The sequence below is a fragment of the Humulus lupulus genome, chromosome 2, assembly GCF_963169125.1.
Source record: "Humulus lupulus chromosome 2, drHumLupu1.1, whole genome shotgun sequence".
In the NCBI taxonomy this organism is placed as follows: domain Eukaryota; kingdom Viridiplantae; phylum Streptophyta; class Magnoliopsida; order Rosales; family Cannabaceae; genus Humulus; species Humulus lupulus.
This window is the reverse complement of record NC_084794.1, coordinates 150,802,288-150,821,591: the sequence shown is the minus strand read 5'-3', so window position 1 is coordinate 150,821,591 and position 19,304 is coordinate 150,802,288.

Genomic DNA, 19,304 nt, shown 5'->3' with positions numbered 1-19,304 from the left:
AGGACGTCCTTCCCCCCGTGGTCGAGGGAGAGATATCCACCATCTCTAGAGGACCACACATGGCCGGCACGAGTAGGGGCGCCCAGAAGAGGTATGTGAATGAATTAAAGGCCCACAACGGAGCGAAGTTCGCCCAGGAACAGCGTCAATCAAAACAGCAATGATTAGAGAAACAACCAATAACTTTCACGGAGGAGGACGCAGGCCATGTCCAATTCCCTCATAACGATCCCTTGGTCGTGGCAGTCCAGCTCGCCAACCGGAAAGTAAGGAGAGTGTTGGTGGACAATGGGAGCTCGGTGAACCTCCTGTTCCGATCCACCTTAGAAAAAATGGGTCTGACTATTGCCGAGCTTAAGGCAACCTCGATGATGCTATATGGTTTTTCAGGAGAAGGATCAGCAGGGATAGGGACAATCGAGCTGGTGATCACCCTAGGAGAGAAGTCCCGAACAGTGTCCAAACTACTCGAATTCGTGGTCATTGACTGCTCCTCTGCCTACAATGCCATTTTGGGCCGACCTACGCTCATAGCCTTCGAGGCTATCACTTCCATCCGGCACCTCGCCATGAAGTTCCCTACTTCAACAGGGGTCTGTACTATCAAGGGCGATCAACTCGCTGCCAGGGAATGCTACAGCATTTCCATGAAGGGAAAATCTAAACCCGGGCAAGTGACGATGGCCGTTCAGGATGAAGAGGAATCTCAGGGACCCAAGGCGGCTCCTGAGATTGAAAAACCTCAGATTTCCAAAGACGAAAAGCCCGCCCTAAGTGAGGATATTGACCCCCATGTAGGCGAGGACAGGTCTGAGCTACAAGCTATTGAGGAGCTCGAGGAGGTGGGCATCGATAAACAAAACCCATCACGGACAGTTAAGCTCGGAAAGAACCTCTGCGATAAAAGAAAGGCGGAGCTGACTACGTTTCTGCAAAAGAACCTAGACGTATTAGCATGGTCGCATGAGGACATGATAGGAATCAGCCCGAGCATCATCATGCACACGCTCCACCTGGAAAAAAGCGTCCCTACCAAGTCTCAAAAACAGAGGCGTCTAGGAACAACCCGAGCCGAAGCCCTCGAAGAAGAGGTGGCCCGGCTCAAAAAGTGTGGCTTTATTCGTGAAGCCAAATTTCCAATTTGGGTCGCCAATCCCGTGCTAGTTCCAAAGCCCAACGGGAAGTGGCGGACGTGTATTGACTTCTCCGACCTGAATAAAGCCTGCCCCAAGGATTGCTTTCCATTGCCAAGGATCGATCAATTGGTGGATGCCACGACGGGGCACGAGCTCATGTCCTTCATGGACGCGTACTCAGGCTACAATCAGATCGCGATGAACCCGGCAGACCAGGAGCATACCAGCTTCATGACCCCGACTAATGTCTATTGTTATAAGGTCATGCCGTTTGGTCTGAAGAATGCCAGAGCTACCTACCAAAGGCTAGTGAACAGAATGTTCGCGGACCAGATCGGGAAAAACATGGAAGTGTACGTCGATGATATGCTTGTCAAGTCAAAGACTGCCAGCAACCACGTTGCCGACCTGGAAGAATGTTTTAACATACTGCGAGAATATGGCATGAGGCTCAATCCTCAGAAGTGCACTTTCGGTGTTGCATCGGGGAAATTCTTGGGTTTCATAGTCAATACCCGAGGAATCGAGGCAAACCCCAACAAGATCAGGTCACTACTCGAACTTCCTTCCCCCAGGTCGCGGAAAGATGTCCAAGGCCTCACAGGAAGAGTGGCAGCACTGAACCGGTTCGTTTCCAAGTCGACCGATAAGTGTTTGCCTTTCTACAACCTGCTCCGGGGAAACAAGAAATTCGAATGGACAGTGGAGTGCGAAAGCGCATTCCTTGACCTGAAAGCGCATTTGGCTGAACTGCCTGTGCTATCAAAACCCAAGGTAGGAGAACCTCTTTTCCTCTACATGGCCGTCACTGAGGACGCAGCTAGTGACGTTCTGGTGCGAGAAGAGGACCAGGCTCAGAAACCGGTCTATTACATTAGCAAGAGACTCCTCGGAGCTGAATCAAGATATCCAATGATGGAGAAAATGGCGTTCTGCCTAGTCACGGCCTCGCGAAAGCTCAAGCCATACTTCCAGTCCCACTCTATACATGTCATGACCGATCAGCCTTTAAGGCAGGTTTCGCAAAAGCCTGAAGCATCGGGACGTGTGCTAAAGTGGGCGGTCGAACTCAATCAGTTCGAGATTTTCTATACTCCCCGAACTACCATAAAAAGTCAGGCCTTGGCCGACTTCGTGGCGGAATGCACGGGATTCCAGGAGATTCCATCAGGAGACTCACCTCAGGTCGCCTCCCCACACTCGTCATGGAAGATCTTCGTTGATGGCTCATCTAACGAGAACGGCTCTGGTGCCGGAATCCTTCTGATATCCCCAGAGGGACATAAATTCCACTCGGCGCTAAGGTTCAGGTTCAAGGCGTCTAACAACGAGGCAGAGTATGAGGCTTTGTTGGCTGGACTTAGGATAGCTAGTAAGCTAAAGGAGAGCTCTGTCCAATGCTTCAGCGATTCCCAGCTCGTGGTGAATCAGGTTCTAGGCGAATATCAGGCGTGGGGACCCAAGATGGCCGCCTATTTGGCAAAAGTAAAGTCTGAACTGTCTGCGTTTGGACGAGGGTCAATCGAACAGATACCTCGGGAGCAGAGCGCCAACACAGATGCTCTCGCCAAGCTCACCGCCTCGGGCGAGACAGAAACCCTGGGGTTGGTGCCAGTTGAGTTCTTGTAGAATACTAGCATAGACGGGGATCGGGCAGAAATTGAAATGATTGACATCAGGCCGACCTGGATGACTCCCATTATTGAGTATCTCGTCGAGGGCAAGTTACCCGAAGGGCGCAACGACGCACGGCAAGTCCTTTATCAAGCTCCGAGGTATACGCTAGTCGAAGGGGTGTTGTACCGACGCGGGCATTCCCTACCTCTCCTCCGGTGCGTTCTTCCAAGTGAAGCGAAGGCCATCCTGCAAGAAGTTCATGAAGGATTCTGCGGAGACCACACTGGGGGGCAAAGCCTGGCTTTTAAGGTTCTCAGGCAAGGTTATTACTGGCCGACTTTGTCCAAAGACTCGATCTCATATGTAAAAAGGTGCGACAAGTGTCAGCGATTCGCTGCGGTTGCCCGAGCTCCTCCGGTCGAGCTAAAAATGATTTCGTCTCTCTGGCCATTTGCCGTTTGGGGGATAGATCTAGTAGGCGCCCTGCCTACCAGAAAGGGCGGGGTCCGTTACGCCGTAGTAGCGATTGACTACTTCACCAAGTGGGCCGAGGCAGAGCCGTTGGCGACAATAACATCGAAAAAGGTGTTAGACTTCGTGGTTAAAAGCATCATATGTCGATTTGGCCTACCTAAGAAGATCGTCTCCGATAACGGCACTCAATTTGACAGCGATCTGTTCGCCGAATTTTGCGAAAGGCACGGAATTGTGAAAAGCTTCTCATCCGTGGCCTATCCCCAGGCGAATGGCCAGGTCGAGGCTGTCAACAAAACTCTGAAGGTGAGCCTCAAGAAAAGGCTAGATGAGGCAAAGGGGATCTGGCCAGAACAGCTCCCCCAAGTCCTGTGGGCGTACCGGACCTCACATCGGACTCCCACGGGTCACACGCCTTTCTCCCTAACCTTTGGGAGTGAAGCAGTCCTCCCCGTGGAGGTTAAAGTTATGTCACATAGGGTCCAGCACTACGACCAAGACAGGAACCACGAGCTCCTATGCCGTTCCCTAGACATAGTGGATGAAAGGCGAGAAGATTCACAACTCCAGCTCGCCTATTATCAACAGAAGATCACTCGCTACTTCAACACTAAGGTCAAAAGACGTGCCTTTAGCATCGGCGATTTGGTCCTAAGGAGAGTTTTCCTGGCCGGGAAAGATCCCAAAGATGGGGTTTTGGGACCAAACTGGGAAGGACCATACCAGGTCATCGAAGTCATCAAAGAGGGAACTTATAAATTAGCTCGGCTTGGTGGAGGGGCGATCCCGCAGACATGGAATGCCATCCACCTAAAGAAATACTATCAATGAGCCACTTGTAAGGCCTAGGAGGTCCCCTTCCATGTATAAATAAAAATCAAATGTTTCTCTTTATTTGCAAGTGTGATTTTAAAGTAACCACGAAAGACCCTTTCCCAGTTACTTGGGGGGCATATGGTACCTGGATATAACCAGGTCTCCTTAACGACTTAGGTGTTAATTTTTATCCATGGATAAGAGTTATCACAAACTAAGCCCTATCCTGGTTTTAACCAGGTCATAAAACTTAGAAGTTAACTAAAATTTATTGACCGCGGTTCTTCTTTAAAGAGCCCGGGATATGGATAAAAGTTGACGCGAACTAAGTTTTCAAAATAAGTTCCTGGTTTTAACCAGGTCATAAAACTTAGAAGTTAACTAAAATTTATTGACCGCGGTTCTTCTTTAAAGAGCCCGGGATATGGATAAAAGTTGACGCGAACTAAGTTTTCAAAATAAGTTCCTGGTTTTAACCAGGTCATAAAACTTAGAAGTTAACTAAAATTTATTGACCGCGGTTCTTCTTTAAAGAGCCCAGGATATGGATAAAAGTTGACGCGAACTAAGTTTTCAAAATAAGTTCCTGGTTTTAACCAGGTCATAAAACTTAGAAGTTAACTAAAATTTATTGACCGCAGTTCTTCTTTAAAGAGCTCGGGATATGGATAAATGTTGACGCGAACTAAGTTTTCAAAATAAGTTCCTGGTTTTAACCAGGTCATAAAACTTAGAAGTTAACTAAAATTTATTGACCGCGGTTCTTCTTTAAAGAGCCCGGGATATGGATAAAAGTTGACGCGAACTAAGTTTTCAAAATAAGTTCCTGGTTTTAACCAGGTCATAAAACTTAGAAGTTAACTAAAATTTATTGACCGCGGTTCTTCTTTAAAGAGCCCGGGATATGGATAAAAGTTGACGCGAACTAAGCTTTCAAAATAAGTTCCTGGTTTTAACCAGGTCATGAAACTTAGGGGTTAACTTTAATTTTGATCGTGGCTCTTCTTTAAAAGCCCGGGATATAAATAACGGTTAACCCGAACTAAGTTCATAAAAATAAAGAGATGAATTGTAGCCAAAAGCATAAAAATATATATATATATGTTAAAGTTGCTGAGCAAATTGTCTCAAGGTGGAAACACCTCATGAAAAATTACAATAGAAAATAAAATAGTTCAAAATGCCCAAAGAGAAGTATCCTAAGCCCCATCAGTTGGCCCTTTGGAGGTCGCGGTCTCGTCCTGCTCCGCTGCGACAGAGGCCTCTCCAGTCTCCGAGGGAGGTACCTCTTTATTTAGGCGGGCTTGGAGCTTCAGCAGCAAAAATGCCCAGAGGTCCGGCGGCATGAAAGAAAAGTCCGCATCCGGGTTGTGGGACCAGCAATGATAGAACAGGTCTTGCAAGGACTGCTCCGAGACGGCCCGCTCGGCTTCCATGGCGGCCTGGGCCTTGGTCTTCGCTACCTCGAGATCTGTCCGCGACGCGGCCAGGGAGTTTTTAAGCTCTCGGTTCTTGGAGCGGATATTCTCTAGCTCGGCTTTAGAGGCCGCCAGCGCGTCTTTCGCCTCCTGAGCCTCCTGGAGGGCGGTCTGGCGCTCGGCCTCCACACCTTCGAGCTGGGCCTTGGTCCTAGCGATGCCTCTGTATGCGGCAGCAATGCCCTGCAAGAAAGGAAGGAAAAATTAACTAACTGGAAGAAAAAAGGCGGCGTGTGAGTGTTAAAGCTTTAAAAGAATGGGGCAGTTTACCGTTAGGGTCATGTCATCCGGCCAAGGTAATCCTTACTTATTTAAGAATGTAGATAGGACCACTACAGACCCCCGGCTGGTTAGGTTCAATCCTAGGCAGCTCGTCCATCATCTGGGCGACCTCCAAGGTCCTCTTCCTACTCCTCACGAGAGGAACTTCGTCACTCTCTTCCTCACCTTCGTCGTCTGCGATCTCCTCCGCGACGATCGGTCTGTTGTCGCGAGCTGGGGGCGGCCCCCGGGGCCTCTTCAAATTCAAAGTCTGATTTGGGAAAATCAGCTTGCAGAATACCATCGTCTCGTCGGTCACGAGCACACGGTAGTCTTTCTCACTGGGGGGCAAGCTCGCCAGTGTGTCGTATTGACCCCCGAGGGTCACGGACTTCTCGGTCCTCGCGTAGATGGCTTCAAGATTGGTTGAAGTCAGAAGTGGGATAAGGAGGGAGCTAAAATAAGATAACCCTTAAAAGGCAGGGTAAGGTCAAGGATCACTTACGAGGGCGATTAAAGTAATGATGATCGCAGTTGCGGAACCCAGTTGACATGAAAAACTGGTCCTTGAAGTCATTCGGGTGGCTCGGCAGCTCGATGACCGCCGCTGTATTAGGGAAATGGGTTAAGTAATAGAACCCGTCGCCTCGCCCCCGCTGGTCCGGGCTGGCTTTGAGGCAAAAGAAGTATAGAATATCAGCAGGAGTGGGGACCTCCCACTCGTGCTTTTGAAATAAATACCTCAACCCCACCAGCAGACGGTAGGAGTTGGGAGGGAGCTGAAATGGGGCCAACCCCACATAATTCAAGAAGTCGGCGAAGTACTGGTCCAGGGGGAGGAAGGCCCCTGCCTTGAAGTGTTCACCGCTCCAGGGCGCGAACGATTCATCGAGCGGCGTGCAGCTCCGCTCGCCCTCTGCGGCAGGTCAGGCAATCACTGAGGCTTTCCCTAAGGGAATGTTGTGGGTGATGAAGAGTTTGGTGATCTTGGCCTGCTCGGTTATCTTCGAGATGATTCTCTCCGCCTCGAAAAACGCGTCAGGGGCCACCTCGGCCTGTTTCTCCACGGCCGGGCCAAAGTGGGGAATCGGCGAGCTGGGCATCACCGCCTTTCCTTTATCTTGTTGGGAGGCCGAGCTTCCCACGTTCCTCTGGGGCAGGTTCTTCTTCGGGGTCATCTGGTCGCCTATCGAACAAAATAAAACACTTTAGAAAAGGTGACCCAAGCAGAAGGATGAAGCAAGTGTTAATTATACGAGCTGGGGTAAGCCCAGCCCGTGGAGAGTGGAACCACGCGGTTCAATGAACACGCGCCTAGGCCCTCAACAGATCCCAGATTACTCGGAATTCATGTGTCAGGGGGCTCAGAGTAAAAATTTGCCTTGGGGGGAAAGTTTCAATAGGCAAAACGTGCAAAACCGCTTTTGAGGCGTATTCCCTAAGCTACCCGGTTTTGCACCCAAAATTCCTAAAGGTCCTACCCAGAAATTGTCCCTGAAGAAACACCTTGAAACCCATATTCTAATACGATTTCCTGCAACAGGCGTGCCCTAATCTAAGAAGGGCCGTCACCCTCCATATCCATACAACCCAGAAAACCCCTGCATGTGGCTACAGTAAAAAATTTTACCTAAGCTACAGTGGCATGCTTTCAAAATAAACTGGGTCAGAAAACTTACAGTGTATGGCTGGATGGTGAGCAAGATTGCTGCGTTGGTAGGAGCTTCGTTGGTACAGTGGCTTCCAAGGCTTTGAAGAAACTCGTACGCTTAGGCTTCGTGAACGGAGAAGATGAAAACAGCAGAGATGAGGGTTTCGTCCTTCGGAAAGTCAGAGAAGGAAGAAGGAAATTTGAGAAATTTTTGAATGATAGGGTGGCCCGTGCGTAGGGTGGCCACCCCCTCTTTATACAAGGGAAGGATCACGTGTAAAAGGCTCTTGGAAGACCCTCCACTCGAAATGTGAAACGACGGCTGGTCAGTAGGCTAGGCCATTTAATGCGGTTCTCATAGAGTGTACCGTCGCCACCCAAGACGTTCCACGTATCAGACGCCTGCGAAAAGAATGGAATGAGAAGGGTTGTGGGGGAATTCTAAAAGCCCCTACTGTGGTCTCCTATGCATGATGTCATATACCACGAGCAGGAGCTTGGGGGGCAGATGTACGCCCTGATTTTCCCACGGGCTGATTAGCAGGACGAGCCTCAGACTAATCAGGTTTAGTCCGAGGTGCCCATAGGACAAAGATCCTATTTCCAGGGCGGATCTTCTCAGCTCGAGAGGGGCCTCTGAAGGCCACGCCAGGAGAACAGCTCGGAATACGAGCTGTTCGTGTCACGAGGAGCCCAGGAAGCTCTGAGCCTTTATGAAGTCAATGCACGCAAGATAAACGTGCATATATCTGACATCACGTGTCTGATATCCCCTTGACTTCTCGGACACGCAGTAGGAACGTGCGTGTCAAACACCCACGGATGGGTTGGGCCGTGCGGCCCATTATATCCTTCCATGCTGATTAGACCACACTTATGTGTCAGGTTTAGGAATTAATCATGAATGCCACAGAGTGGATATGACAAATGGTAAGGTCACGGGATGACCTCCCTACCAACTTCCAGGTGCCTTCTCCTATAAATAGGGAGACCCTGGGAGTTGATAGGGGTTGGAAAAAATAGTCTTTGAAGGACTATATACTTTGTAAACCAAATACCCAGAAAGGATGAATAATATTGACTAGTGGAGTAGAAGGATTTTAACCTTTGAACCACTTAAAAACATGTCTTGAGTCACCTAGTTCATTATATAAGATTCATATCTGTGACGGTTCTACCTTGAGTGCTAATCTCTTTCTCTTCTTCTCTTAATTACCTGTTGCCGAAGAACCGCGTCAACATAGCTTAAGAGTTGAATTTGGTATTTTGAAGAGTTTTGCTGCTGGGAAGATATTAAAGTTGTTGGGATGGTTGAATTATAGTTTTGGGGTGAAATTGGGATAGTTTATATTTAAATTATTGTTTCACTTATTGGTTAAACATACTCAAATATTCTTTACTTGCTTGGCTTGCGTGGCTAGGGCTTGGCCTCGTTAACTAAGCATGATTATTACTATGATTATGGTTACCTGATGATGTTATGTGATTAACATGTATGCGTATTTATTTGGTTGGGGTATGCGTATCCATATCTATTTCTGTGTTGATATTCGAATACTTGGATCAAGGCTTGATTTATTAGTCAAGGACGGCAACAGCGCGCTGTGCACTGGTCAAAAGGCTTAGGCCTAAACCTACAACGTACTATTACGTTGGCCGACCCTATGGTCATTGAAACATTAAAGTGCTAGGTACATTGGACTAGCTCTATAGCTAGTTACTCAGAGCTAAGGGCAAAGGCCCAAGGTGACTCTGTGGTCACGTAGCTTGGCATAGGGCCCCGGGGTTGACTCTATGGTCAACTGTTCAAGGTAGCTGCCCTAAATTTGTCCAATGACCATTTATTTATAATTGGAAGAATGTATGAGTTGGTTATAACTGCTGGACAAGCTAAATAAGTATCAAAGAATCTGTATTTTCTGTTTATGCACATGCTTAAGTTTTCTTGCTAAGCCTTGGGTCACAGGTGCTTTGTGGTGCAGGTAAGAGAAAAGGGAAGCTTGACTTGCCATGAGTTGGAGAGCTTTGATGGTGGCGTGTACATATGCGATTGCTCGTCCACCGCAGCCGAGGATATCTAAGAGGAACTAGGGTTGTAGCCCTGATTTTGCCGCTTAGGTTGTTCGGATGAATTTTTGATGTGCATACACCTTTTTAAAATTTTGGTTGTAATATTTTGGGATCCGATGAATGTGTGAAACTTTTTAAATAAATGTCAATGGTTCCTTTGAGAAAATTTTTTAACCCTAACCCTTACATTAACCATAGTTACACGTTTTAAACCAAATGACTTGATTAGCAAGTCTGACACAATTTAAAGTACACAGTGTAATAGTCCTGGATTAGGAGGACGTTACAACTTGGTATCAGAGCCTTGACCTAGCCAGAATTGTGGCCGATGGGGACGTCGGACCCCTGGGGGTTGATTGTGACAGTCAGAATCTCGTGATCTGCAGGAAGAAAGACTAGGTAAAAGTTTTGCAATCCCACATCACCTGGGGAAGGTCAAGTGTGATGATTGTAAGACCATGTAAGTATGGGACTCCACATTTGAAGAAGGCTTAAATGGATTGATGGGTACTACCTATGCCAACAAGATGCATCTTCTTTTCAATAGCCCATCACTTGAGAACTCCAAAGTTAAGCGTGCTTGACCTGGAGTAATCTAATGATGGATGACCTCCAGGGAAGTTTTCCTGGGAAGCGTGTGAGTGAGGACAAAGCACGCTGGAAAGACTCGTGTTGGTTTGTAGGGCCAATCGTCATTCTAGGAAGCAGCCATAGTGACGTGGGGCGTTATAAATGGTATCAGAGCTGCCAAGGTTTAAGAATTCCTGAAGACTGGTCAGGCATATACACTCGCCACTAAAGACAAGCTCGACTTAGTGTTTGGTAATTATTATGTAGTTATGTGTTTAATTGCTTAAGCATGATATGAATGCCTTATCTGCGTGCCTGTTTAAGAAGCATGAGATAATCTGATAGCGCCTGGCCCTTGACTATTGCATGAATGATAAATAACGTGCCTATTAGCATTGTTACTGCTTGTGAATGCAAGGGAACCGCTAATTAGAGTTATTATTTGTATATATGCCATGAAATGCTTATTAGAACTGTTAACACTAACAGGGATTAAAGAATATGCTTATTAGCATTGTTACACTAGTGTAAATGCTTGGATATGTTTATGTGCATTGTTATTTGCTAATGGATATCAGGAAGTATTTATTAGCACCATGAATGAGAATATTATGTGTTGGCATGCTTATTAGCATTGCATCTGTTGTTTGTTCGTTTGATCTTGGACCGTCATTCGGTAAGAGGTATGGTTATTACTTACCTAACGGCCAATTTGATCACTGCAGAGTAGATTTAATAATAGTATGAACCCTCTTTGGTCAGAGAGGTTGGCTAGCCAAGAGCTACAGGGCAGGGAAGGGAATGATCAGGGCCAGGCCCCACCACCATCTCTAGAAAATCGGCAACATGTGCTTGCTGGTATGCAAGCCAGATTAGAGAAGTAGGAGGAAGAGATTCACCTCCTGAGACAGCAACAGGTTCCAGCAGGGAACCCACAGCCGTATTACCGGTAGTGATAAAGCCAGAGGTATTAGTGGTAGTGCAGCCCCAAGTAGGGGGAGATAGATGAGAACCCCTGTATGAGAGGTTCAGGAAGAAACACCCTCTAGTCTTTGAGGGCGGCTCAGATCCACTGAAGGCTGAGCAGTAGATGACCATGATAACCACCATCCTATATTATATGAGGGTAGGTGGTAATGAAAGAGTGGTCTGCGCCACTTATATGTTTCAGGAGGATGCCTAAATATGGTGGGAGGTGGTATCCCAGACCAGAGTAGTAACCACCATGGAATGGGAAGAATTTAGAACCTTGTTTAATGAGAAATACTACAACGACATAGTTAAAGCTGCGAAGGCTAAGGACTTCAGCAAGTTACTTCAGGGTAACATGACAGTGACTGATTATGCCCTGAAGTTTGATAGACTGAAAAAGTTTTCCAAGGATCTGGTGCCCACTGATGGGACCAGAAGAGAGAGCTTTCTTCAGGGGATACAACCTATGACAGCCCTGGATGTTCGTATTACCATTGTGCTAGGATTGACTACCTATGCACAAGAAGTGGAGAAGGCACTTACAGTTGAGAGTGCAGAGAACAAGATCTGGCATGACAATGCAGCCAGAAGGGATTCTAGGAGGTCGGGACCTCCATTTACAAGTTTTTGTTGAGGCGGAGGCCCCAGTGATCAGAAGAGGAAGATTCCAGATACAGTTTTAGCTCCAGGGCCATATAAGAGGCCACGAGGCATACAGATGGGCCACCAGGGTGGCAGTGAGACCTGGAGAGTATTCCTAGAGTGTACTCAGTGCAGAAGATGCCATATTGGGGAATGTCGGGTGAAGGCCTACTTTGTTTGTGAAAGTGTGGGGCATTTGAAGAATGACTGCCTGAGAGCCATAAAGGAGGAGCCGAAGAAGGTTGATAGCCTGACGCCAACTTGGGTGTTCACCTTGACCCTGGCAGAGGTCGAGGCTAGTCCCTCGGTAGATATAGGCCAGCTTTCTAGTGTTGGAACCTTCTATACTGTCTTGATTGATTTGGGTGCTATGCACTCTTTTGTTGCTAGTAGGATTATAGATGGATTGTGTAGACCATGTGACTTCTATCCTGTGGGGTTTGGTACTATGTTGCCTATTGGGGAGTTAGTGGTTTCCAGAAGATAGGTTAGATCACTACCAATTATAGTGGATGGCAAGGAATTATCAGTTGACTTGGTAGAATTGGTTATGACTAATTTTAATATAATCCTAGGTATGGATTGGTTAGAGAAGTACGGGTCAACGATAGATTGCAAGAAGAATATGGTAACCTTTGAGCCTGAGGGTGAGGACCCCTTTGTATTCGTTGGCACTGTGCATGGACCTCGTATACCTATGATATCTGTACTTAGAGCTAGAGACCTATTGTAGGGGGGATGCATAGGATTCTTAGCTAGTGTGGTGGATACCACTTAGGTCATGTCAGTAGGATCAGACCAGACCCGATTAGTCTGTGAGTTTCTGGACGTGTTTCCAGAGGATCTGCCAGGGTTCCCTCCACACGGGGAGATTGAGTTTGTGATTGAATTGGCGCCAGGGACAGAGCCAGTGTTTAGGTCACCTTATAGGATGGCTCCAGCTGAGCTGAAGGAACTAAAGGTTTAACTACAGGAGTTACTAGACTTGGGTTTTATCAGGCCTAGTTACTCGCCATGGGGCGCACCAGTTCTCTTTGTGAAGAAAAAGGACGGTTCTCTAACGATGTGTATCGATTACAGAGAACTGAACAAATTGACTATCAAGAACATATATCCACTGCCCAAGGATTGATAATTTGTTTAATCACTTGCAGGGTAGAACGATATTATTTAAGATAGATCTTTGATCTAGTTATCATCATCTGAGGATCAAAGAGGAGGATGTACTGAAGACAACTTTTCGCACCAGGTACGGGCATTATGAGTTTTTGGTTATGTCATTTGGATTGACTAATGCCCCAACAGTATTTATGGATCTGATGTACAGGGTGTTCAAAGATTACCTAGACCAGTTTGTGATCGTCTTTATTGACGATATATTGATATACTCTCGGACAGAGACAGAACACGAGCAGCACCTCAGATTGGTACTAGAGAGGTTGAGAGAACACAGGTTGTATGCGATGTTCAAGAAATGCGAGTTTTGGTTGCCACAAGTGACTTTCTTAGGTCACATAGTCAGTAAGGATGGACTTAAGGTGGATCCAGGAAAGATTGAGGCGGTCAGAGATTGTCCAAGACTGAAGAACGCTTCAGAGATCAGAAGTTTCTTGGGATTGGCAGGGTATTACATACGCTTTGTGGAGGGGTTTTCCAAGATTGCATCATCAATGACAGAGTTAACATGCAAGAATTAGAAGTTTATATGGTCAGACAAATGTGAAGACAGCTTCCAGAAGCTCAAGAAGAGTTTGATCTCCACTCTAGATTTAAGCCTTCCTACAGATCGGGACAAGTTTGTAGTTTATTGTGATGCCTCAAGGCAGGGTCTGGGTTGTGTTCTTATGCAGACAGGGAAGGTGATTGCCTATGCATCACGTTAGTTGAAGGAATATGAGTAGAGATACCCCACACATGATTTAGAACTTGCAGCAGTGGTTTATTCACTGAAGGTGTGGCGACACAATTTTATGGTGAGAAGTGTGAGATATACATTGAACATAAGAGTTTAAAATACTTCTTCACCCAAAAGGATCTGAACATGAGGCAAAGACGTTGGTTAGAGTTGGTTAAGGATTATGATTGTGAGATCCTCTATCACCCTGGGAAGGCCAACGTGGTAGCAGATGCCTTAAGCCGGAAGGGTCCGAGACAGTTATATAGTGCTAGGCAGATATCAAGGAAGTTGGTAGACGATATGGTTAGAGCAGGAATTGAGTTAGTAGTGTGCCAGCTAGCCAACATCTCCCTACATTCTACTCTTTTGGAGAGGATCAAGGAGAACTAGTTAGACGATCCACAATTGGGGCAGGAGGGTACGTCCTAGCTGAAATAGCTAAGGACTATATGGTGTCAAGCATGGGCTTGTTAAGATACAAGGTCGGATCTGCGTTCTGATGGACACCGGGATTAGACAAGAGATTTTGGATGAATCTCATACTACACCTTATTCTTTACATTCGAACACCATGAAGATGTACCATGATCTTAAAGTTCTATATTGGTGGTCTGGGATGAAGAGGGACGTGACTGAGTATGTAGTATGGTGCCTGACCTATCAGCACATCAAGGCTGAGCATCAGAGGCCAGCAGGGCTGTTACAGCCTCTGGATATCCCAGAGTGGAAGTGAGAGGACATCACAATGGATTTCGTGGTAGGGTTTCCCATGTCAGTGGGCCAGCATGATTCCATTTGGGTCATTGTAGATCGATATATGAAATCAACTCATTTTCTACCAGTGAGGATGAATTACACAGTTGATCAGTATGCAGATCTCTATGTGAGAGAGATAGTTTGCCTTCATGGGACTCCGAGGTCTATCGTGTCTGATAGGGACCCTATCTTTACTTCCAAATTTTGGAGAAGTTTGCAGAAGGCGATGGGTACACAGCTGAAGTTCAGTACATCTTATCATCCTCAGACCGATGGTCAGTCTGAGAGGACTATCTAGAATTTGGATGACATGCTGAGAGCATGTGTGTTATATTTTGAAGGGCCCTGTAGTAAATATTTGCCTTTGATAGAATTTTCCTATAACAATAGCCACCAGTCTACCATTGGAGTGGCACCTTATGAGATGTTGAATGGTAGGAAGTGCAGATCGCCCATTCACTGGGATGAGATGGGTGAGAGGAAATATTTAGGTCCTGATGCAATTTAGAGGACCACCGAGGCTATCAAGAATATTAAAGCTCAGATGCTTGCATCTCAAAGTAGACAGAAGAGTTATTCAGACTCAAGGCAGAGGAACGTGGAGTTCTAGGTAGGAGACTATGTCTTCCTTAGGGTTTCACCTCTGAGAAGGTTGAAGAGGTTAGGGAAGAAGGGCAAGCTGAACCCTAGGTTTGTGGGATCATTTGAGATCCTAGAGAGGATTAGTCAAGTGGCCTATAGGTTGGCCTTACCCCCTGCACTATCTAGTGTGCATAATGTATTTCATATTTCCATGCTGAGGAAGTATGTATCAGATGGAACTCGTGTATTGAGTTATGAAGATCTGGAACTGGAAGCATACTTCTCTTATGAAGAGCAACCAGTTTTGATTTTAGATAGGAAGGAGAAGGTCCTGAGGAACAAGACTATACATTTATTTAAGGTATTATGGAGGAACAGCAAGGTCGAGGAAACGACTTGGGAGCTGGAGGATGAAATTTCTGTAAGGAGGGGATAGTTGTAATGTCCCAAAATTACCTAATAAGGCTTAGAGCCTTGATTAGGGGGCCAGGATGGAAACATATGTAATTATATGTTTATATGATATATTTGATTGTGATTATGTGAGTTATATGATAATATAACTAGTTATGCATGTTTAGGGGTATTAAATATGCATGTGGGCCTGTTTCTTATTAGAAAGGAAATTTTCGTAATTTGGCTCGTTATGGGCATAATTGTATATATGTCCATATATGTGAGAGACCACATTATTATGTGGGTTTATTTGGGTTACTCGACACGAGACGATCCTAGAGAGCAAGTTAGCGAGAAAGTCACAACAGGACCTAATACCCGACTTGGGGTAAGTCAACGGGTATTTTAGGTATTTAGCATTAAATAGGGTTATCGGGTAATGGGAATGAATAATTGAAGATATATTCGAAGTTAGTGAGTTTAGGAGGGAATACTGGGGAATTTGACCATTTTTCCCTCGAGGACGTTTTTGGTACCCCAAGCCTCGGGATTAGCTTAAGTGAAACTTAAGCCTTAGGAAACATAAAGAAACACACAGAAACACTTCACTGGCTAACTCACTCTCTCTCTCTCTCTCTCTTAATCTCTTTCTCTCTAAGCTTCCTTAAGCTAGTTTTCTTGAAGAATTAAGAGGATTGTGGCTGGAAACTAAAGAATTGAAGGCTTAGGATTAGAATTTGGATAGCTTGTGGCTATGGGATCATTGTTCATAACTGAGGAAATGTCTTAATCTTTGTTGTAACTGAATTTTATTAGAATTCATAGTTGTTCATAAGGTGTTCTTAATCCTTATAGCTCAATAGTTGAGTTTGGTACTTTGAAGAGTTTTGCAACTAGGTTTTAGTTGTGTTTTGCTGCTAGGAAGATATTAAAGCTATTGGGATAGTTGAATTACAGTTTTGGGGTGAAATTGGGATACTTTTAGTTGGATTTGGCTGTCGAAAAATGAAGGAAATCCGGGTTCGTAGGGCCAAGTCGTGATTCTTTTCTTGAAGGGTCGTGACTCAACCGAACCCAGGGCCCTGGGAGGCCCCTGTCTAGGAGGCACGCCCTGACCCTCAAGAGCAGGTTGTGGCTCATGTCCCTTTACCAGAGGAGGAGGACCTCTGCCCTGAGGGGCACACCGCGACCCTCAAGGGCAGGTCGCGGCCTGCCTGGATTGTTTTGGCCTTGGTGAGTTTTTACTGACGGAAACATTTTCCTTAGGGCTCGGGATCGATCCTACTACCTAGTTTAGTGGAATTCGAGGCCCCAGAGACTCGGAATCGGTCCTTATTTGCTCGTGATTGATGGAATCCTATATTATGGTTGTGACTAGGTTTTTGCTAGGGGCTCGGAACTGAGATCATGCTCAAGTATCGTTCTTATTTTACACTATACTCGGACTTGAGGTAAGAAAACTGCACCCAATACATGTTATAATTGATGAGGGCTTGGCCCGATTGTTAATAATAATTATGATTAGGGCTTTGACCCCTAGGAATGTTTATGCTTAAGTTATTGTTTCACTTATTGGTTAAACATACTCGAATATTCTTTACTTGCTTAAGTGTTGCATGACTGTTCGCATGGCTTGCTTGGCTAGGGCTTGGCCCCGTTAAGTAAGCATGATTATTACTATGATAATAGTTACCTGATGATGTTATGTGATTAACATGTATGTGTATTTATCTGGTTGGGGTATGCCTATCCATATCTGTTTCTGTGTTGATATTCGAATACCTGGATCAGGGCTTGATTTATTAGTCAAGGACGACAATAGCGCACTGCGCACTGGTCGAAAGGCTTAGGCCTAAACCTACAACGTACTATTACGTTGGCCGACCGTATGGTCGTTGAAACATTAAAGTGCTAGGTACGTTGGACTAGCTCTAAATCTAGTTACTCAGAGTTAAGGGCAAAGGCCCCAGGTGACTCTATGGTCACGTAGCTTGGGCATAGGGCTGACTCTATGGTCAACTGTTCAAGGCAGCGGCCCCAAATTGGTCCAATGACGATTTATTTATAATTGAATGACTGTATGAATAGGTTATTACTACTGGACAAGCTAGATAAGTATCTATGAATCTGTATTTCTATTTATGCAAATGCTTAAGTTTTGTGTTGCAGGTTCGGGAGAAGGGAAGCTTGACCAGCCATGAGTTTGCGAGCTTTGGTGGCGGCGTGTACATATGCGACTGCTCGTCCACCACAGCCGAGGATATCTCAGAGGAACTAGGGTTGTATCCCTGATTTTGCCACTTAGGTTGGTCGGATGTAATTTTTGATGTACATACACCTTGTTAAAAGTTTGGTTGTAATATTTTGGGATCCCATGAATGTATGAAACTTTTTAAATAAAAGTCAACGGTTCCTTTGACAAAATTTTTTTACCCTAACACTTGACATTAACCATACTTACACATTTTAAACCAAATGACTTGATTAACAAGTCTAACATAATTTAAAGTACACAGTGTAATAGTCCTGGATTAGGAGGACGTTACATTGACTGTGAGAGTTGACGAGCTTAGTTCATCTGCCCCTGCTCCAACTTCAAATTACTCCAACGTACCTCCTCCTAACTTCCCCTCCTTTGAAAGGGGTGATGGTCCCATCGCAAATTATTAGACTATCTTCACTATTTGCGCCCCCCTTTCCCCTCTTTTTCAACCCATTTTTCAATGCTGCAAAGGAATCTGTTCTTATTGTTAATTCTTTGTGAGCAAGTGAAGATTATTGTTCCTGGGTTTTGTCTTGCCGTTTATGTAGAATTTTTTATAATGTGTATTGGTGTTCTTCTTCTCGTTCATTCTAATAGATGCTCAATAGTTGTATTCCTTATTATATATCTTACAAACATTACAAACTCAGATATCCTGAGTTGCAAAAGGCGATGATAATCTTTTCCATCGCCCTTTTTCTAAGATAGATTATATCCACTGTATATATCTTCTGATCATCAATTCCATATTATGATATATCTCCCACTCTATCCCACTTCTTGGAGTCATTTATCATTTTTTATTTGTTATGGGGGCTCACACTACTACAAAAACAATCTTTTAGGACACTTTTTTAGGGCACTCACCTAGATGTGAGTCCTAAAAAAAACTCTTGGACTTTTTAGGACTCGTGTTGCGAGTCCTTAAAGAATTTATTTTAGGGCTCGCGGAGCAAGTCCTAAAAACTATGTGTGTCCTAAAAGTTTGAATTTTAAAAAATTTCTAATTTCCTCCAATTCTTTTAACTAAAATTGCGAGTCCTAAAAACTTATGTGTGTCCTAAAAGTTTGAATTTTAAAAAATTTCAAATTCCCTCCTATTTTTTTTACTAAAATATTATTATTTATTACTTCACAAAGAAAAATATAACACAACAGCCCATTCTCTCTCTCTCTCTCTTCGTGCTCTCTTCCCCCATTTCTCTCTCTATCTCTCTCTCACGAACTCCACAACCAAGCCACGAACAGCGACGCTCTTGCCACCCCCTTCCTACACGCACCGGCGCAATGGACGCAGAAGCTCGGCGACCTTCGACCCCCGCGAGCCCAGCCCCTCACGCGCCGCCCTCCGCCGCCTAAAGTCATTCGTAGTCACGGTGGTGCTATTTTTCCCAAACTCTTCCAAGTGTTTGCCGACCACCTCGAGCCACCCTGACCCAAATGAACACCACCAGTGCATTCCTTGTGATTTGGGCATCAAAACCCACTAAAGGATTGATCATTCTCCCGAACCACCACCAAGGGTGGTGGCGCCGCCGTTAACGTTAGAGCTCCGACGGGAGATTTGGCTATCAATTAATTTTTTAAAAATTAAAAATAAGAATTTTTAGGACTCACACATTCTTTTAGGACTCGCAATGCAAGTCCTAAAAGCTTACTTAAAGGAACTCAAATGGATGTTTTAGGACTCGCAATGCGAGTCCTAAAAAACCTATATTTTTAA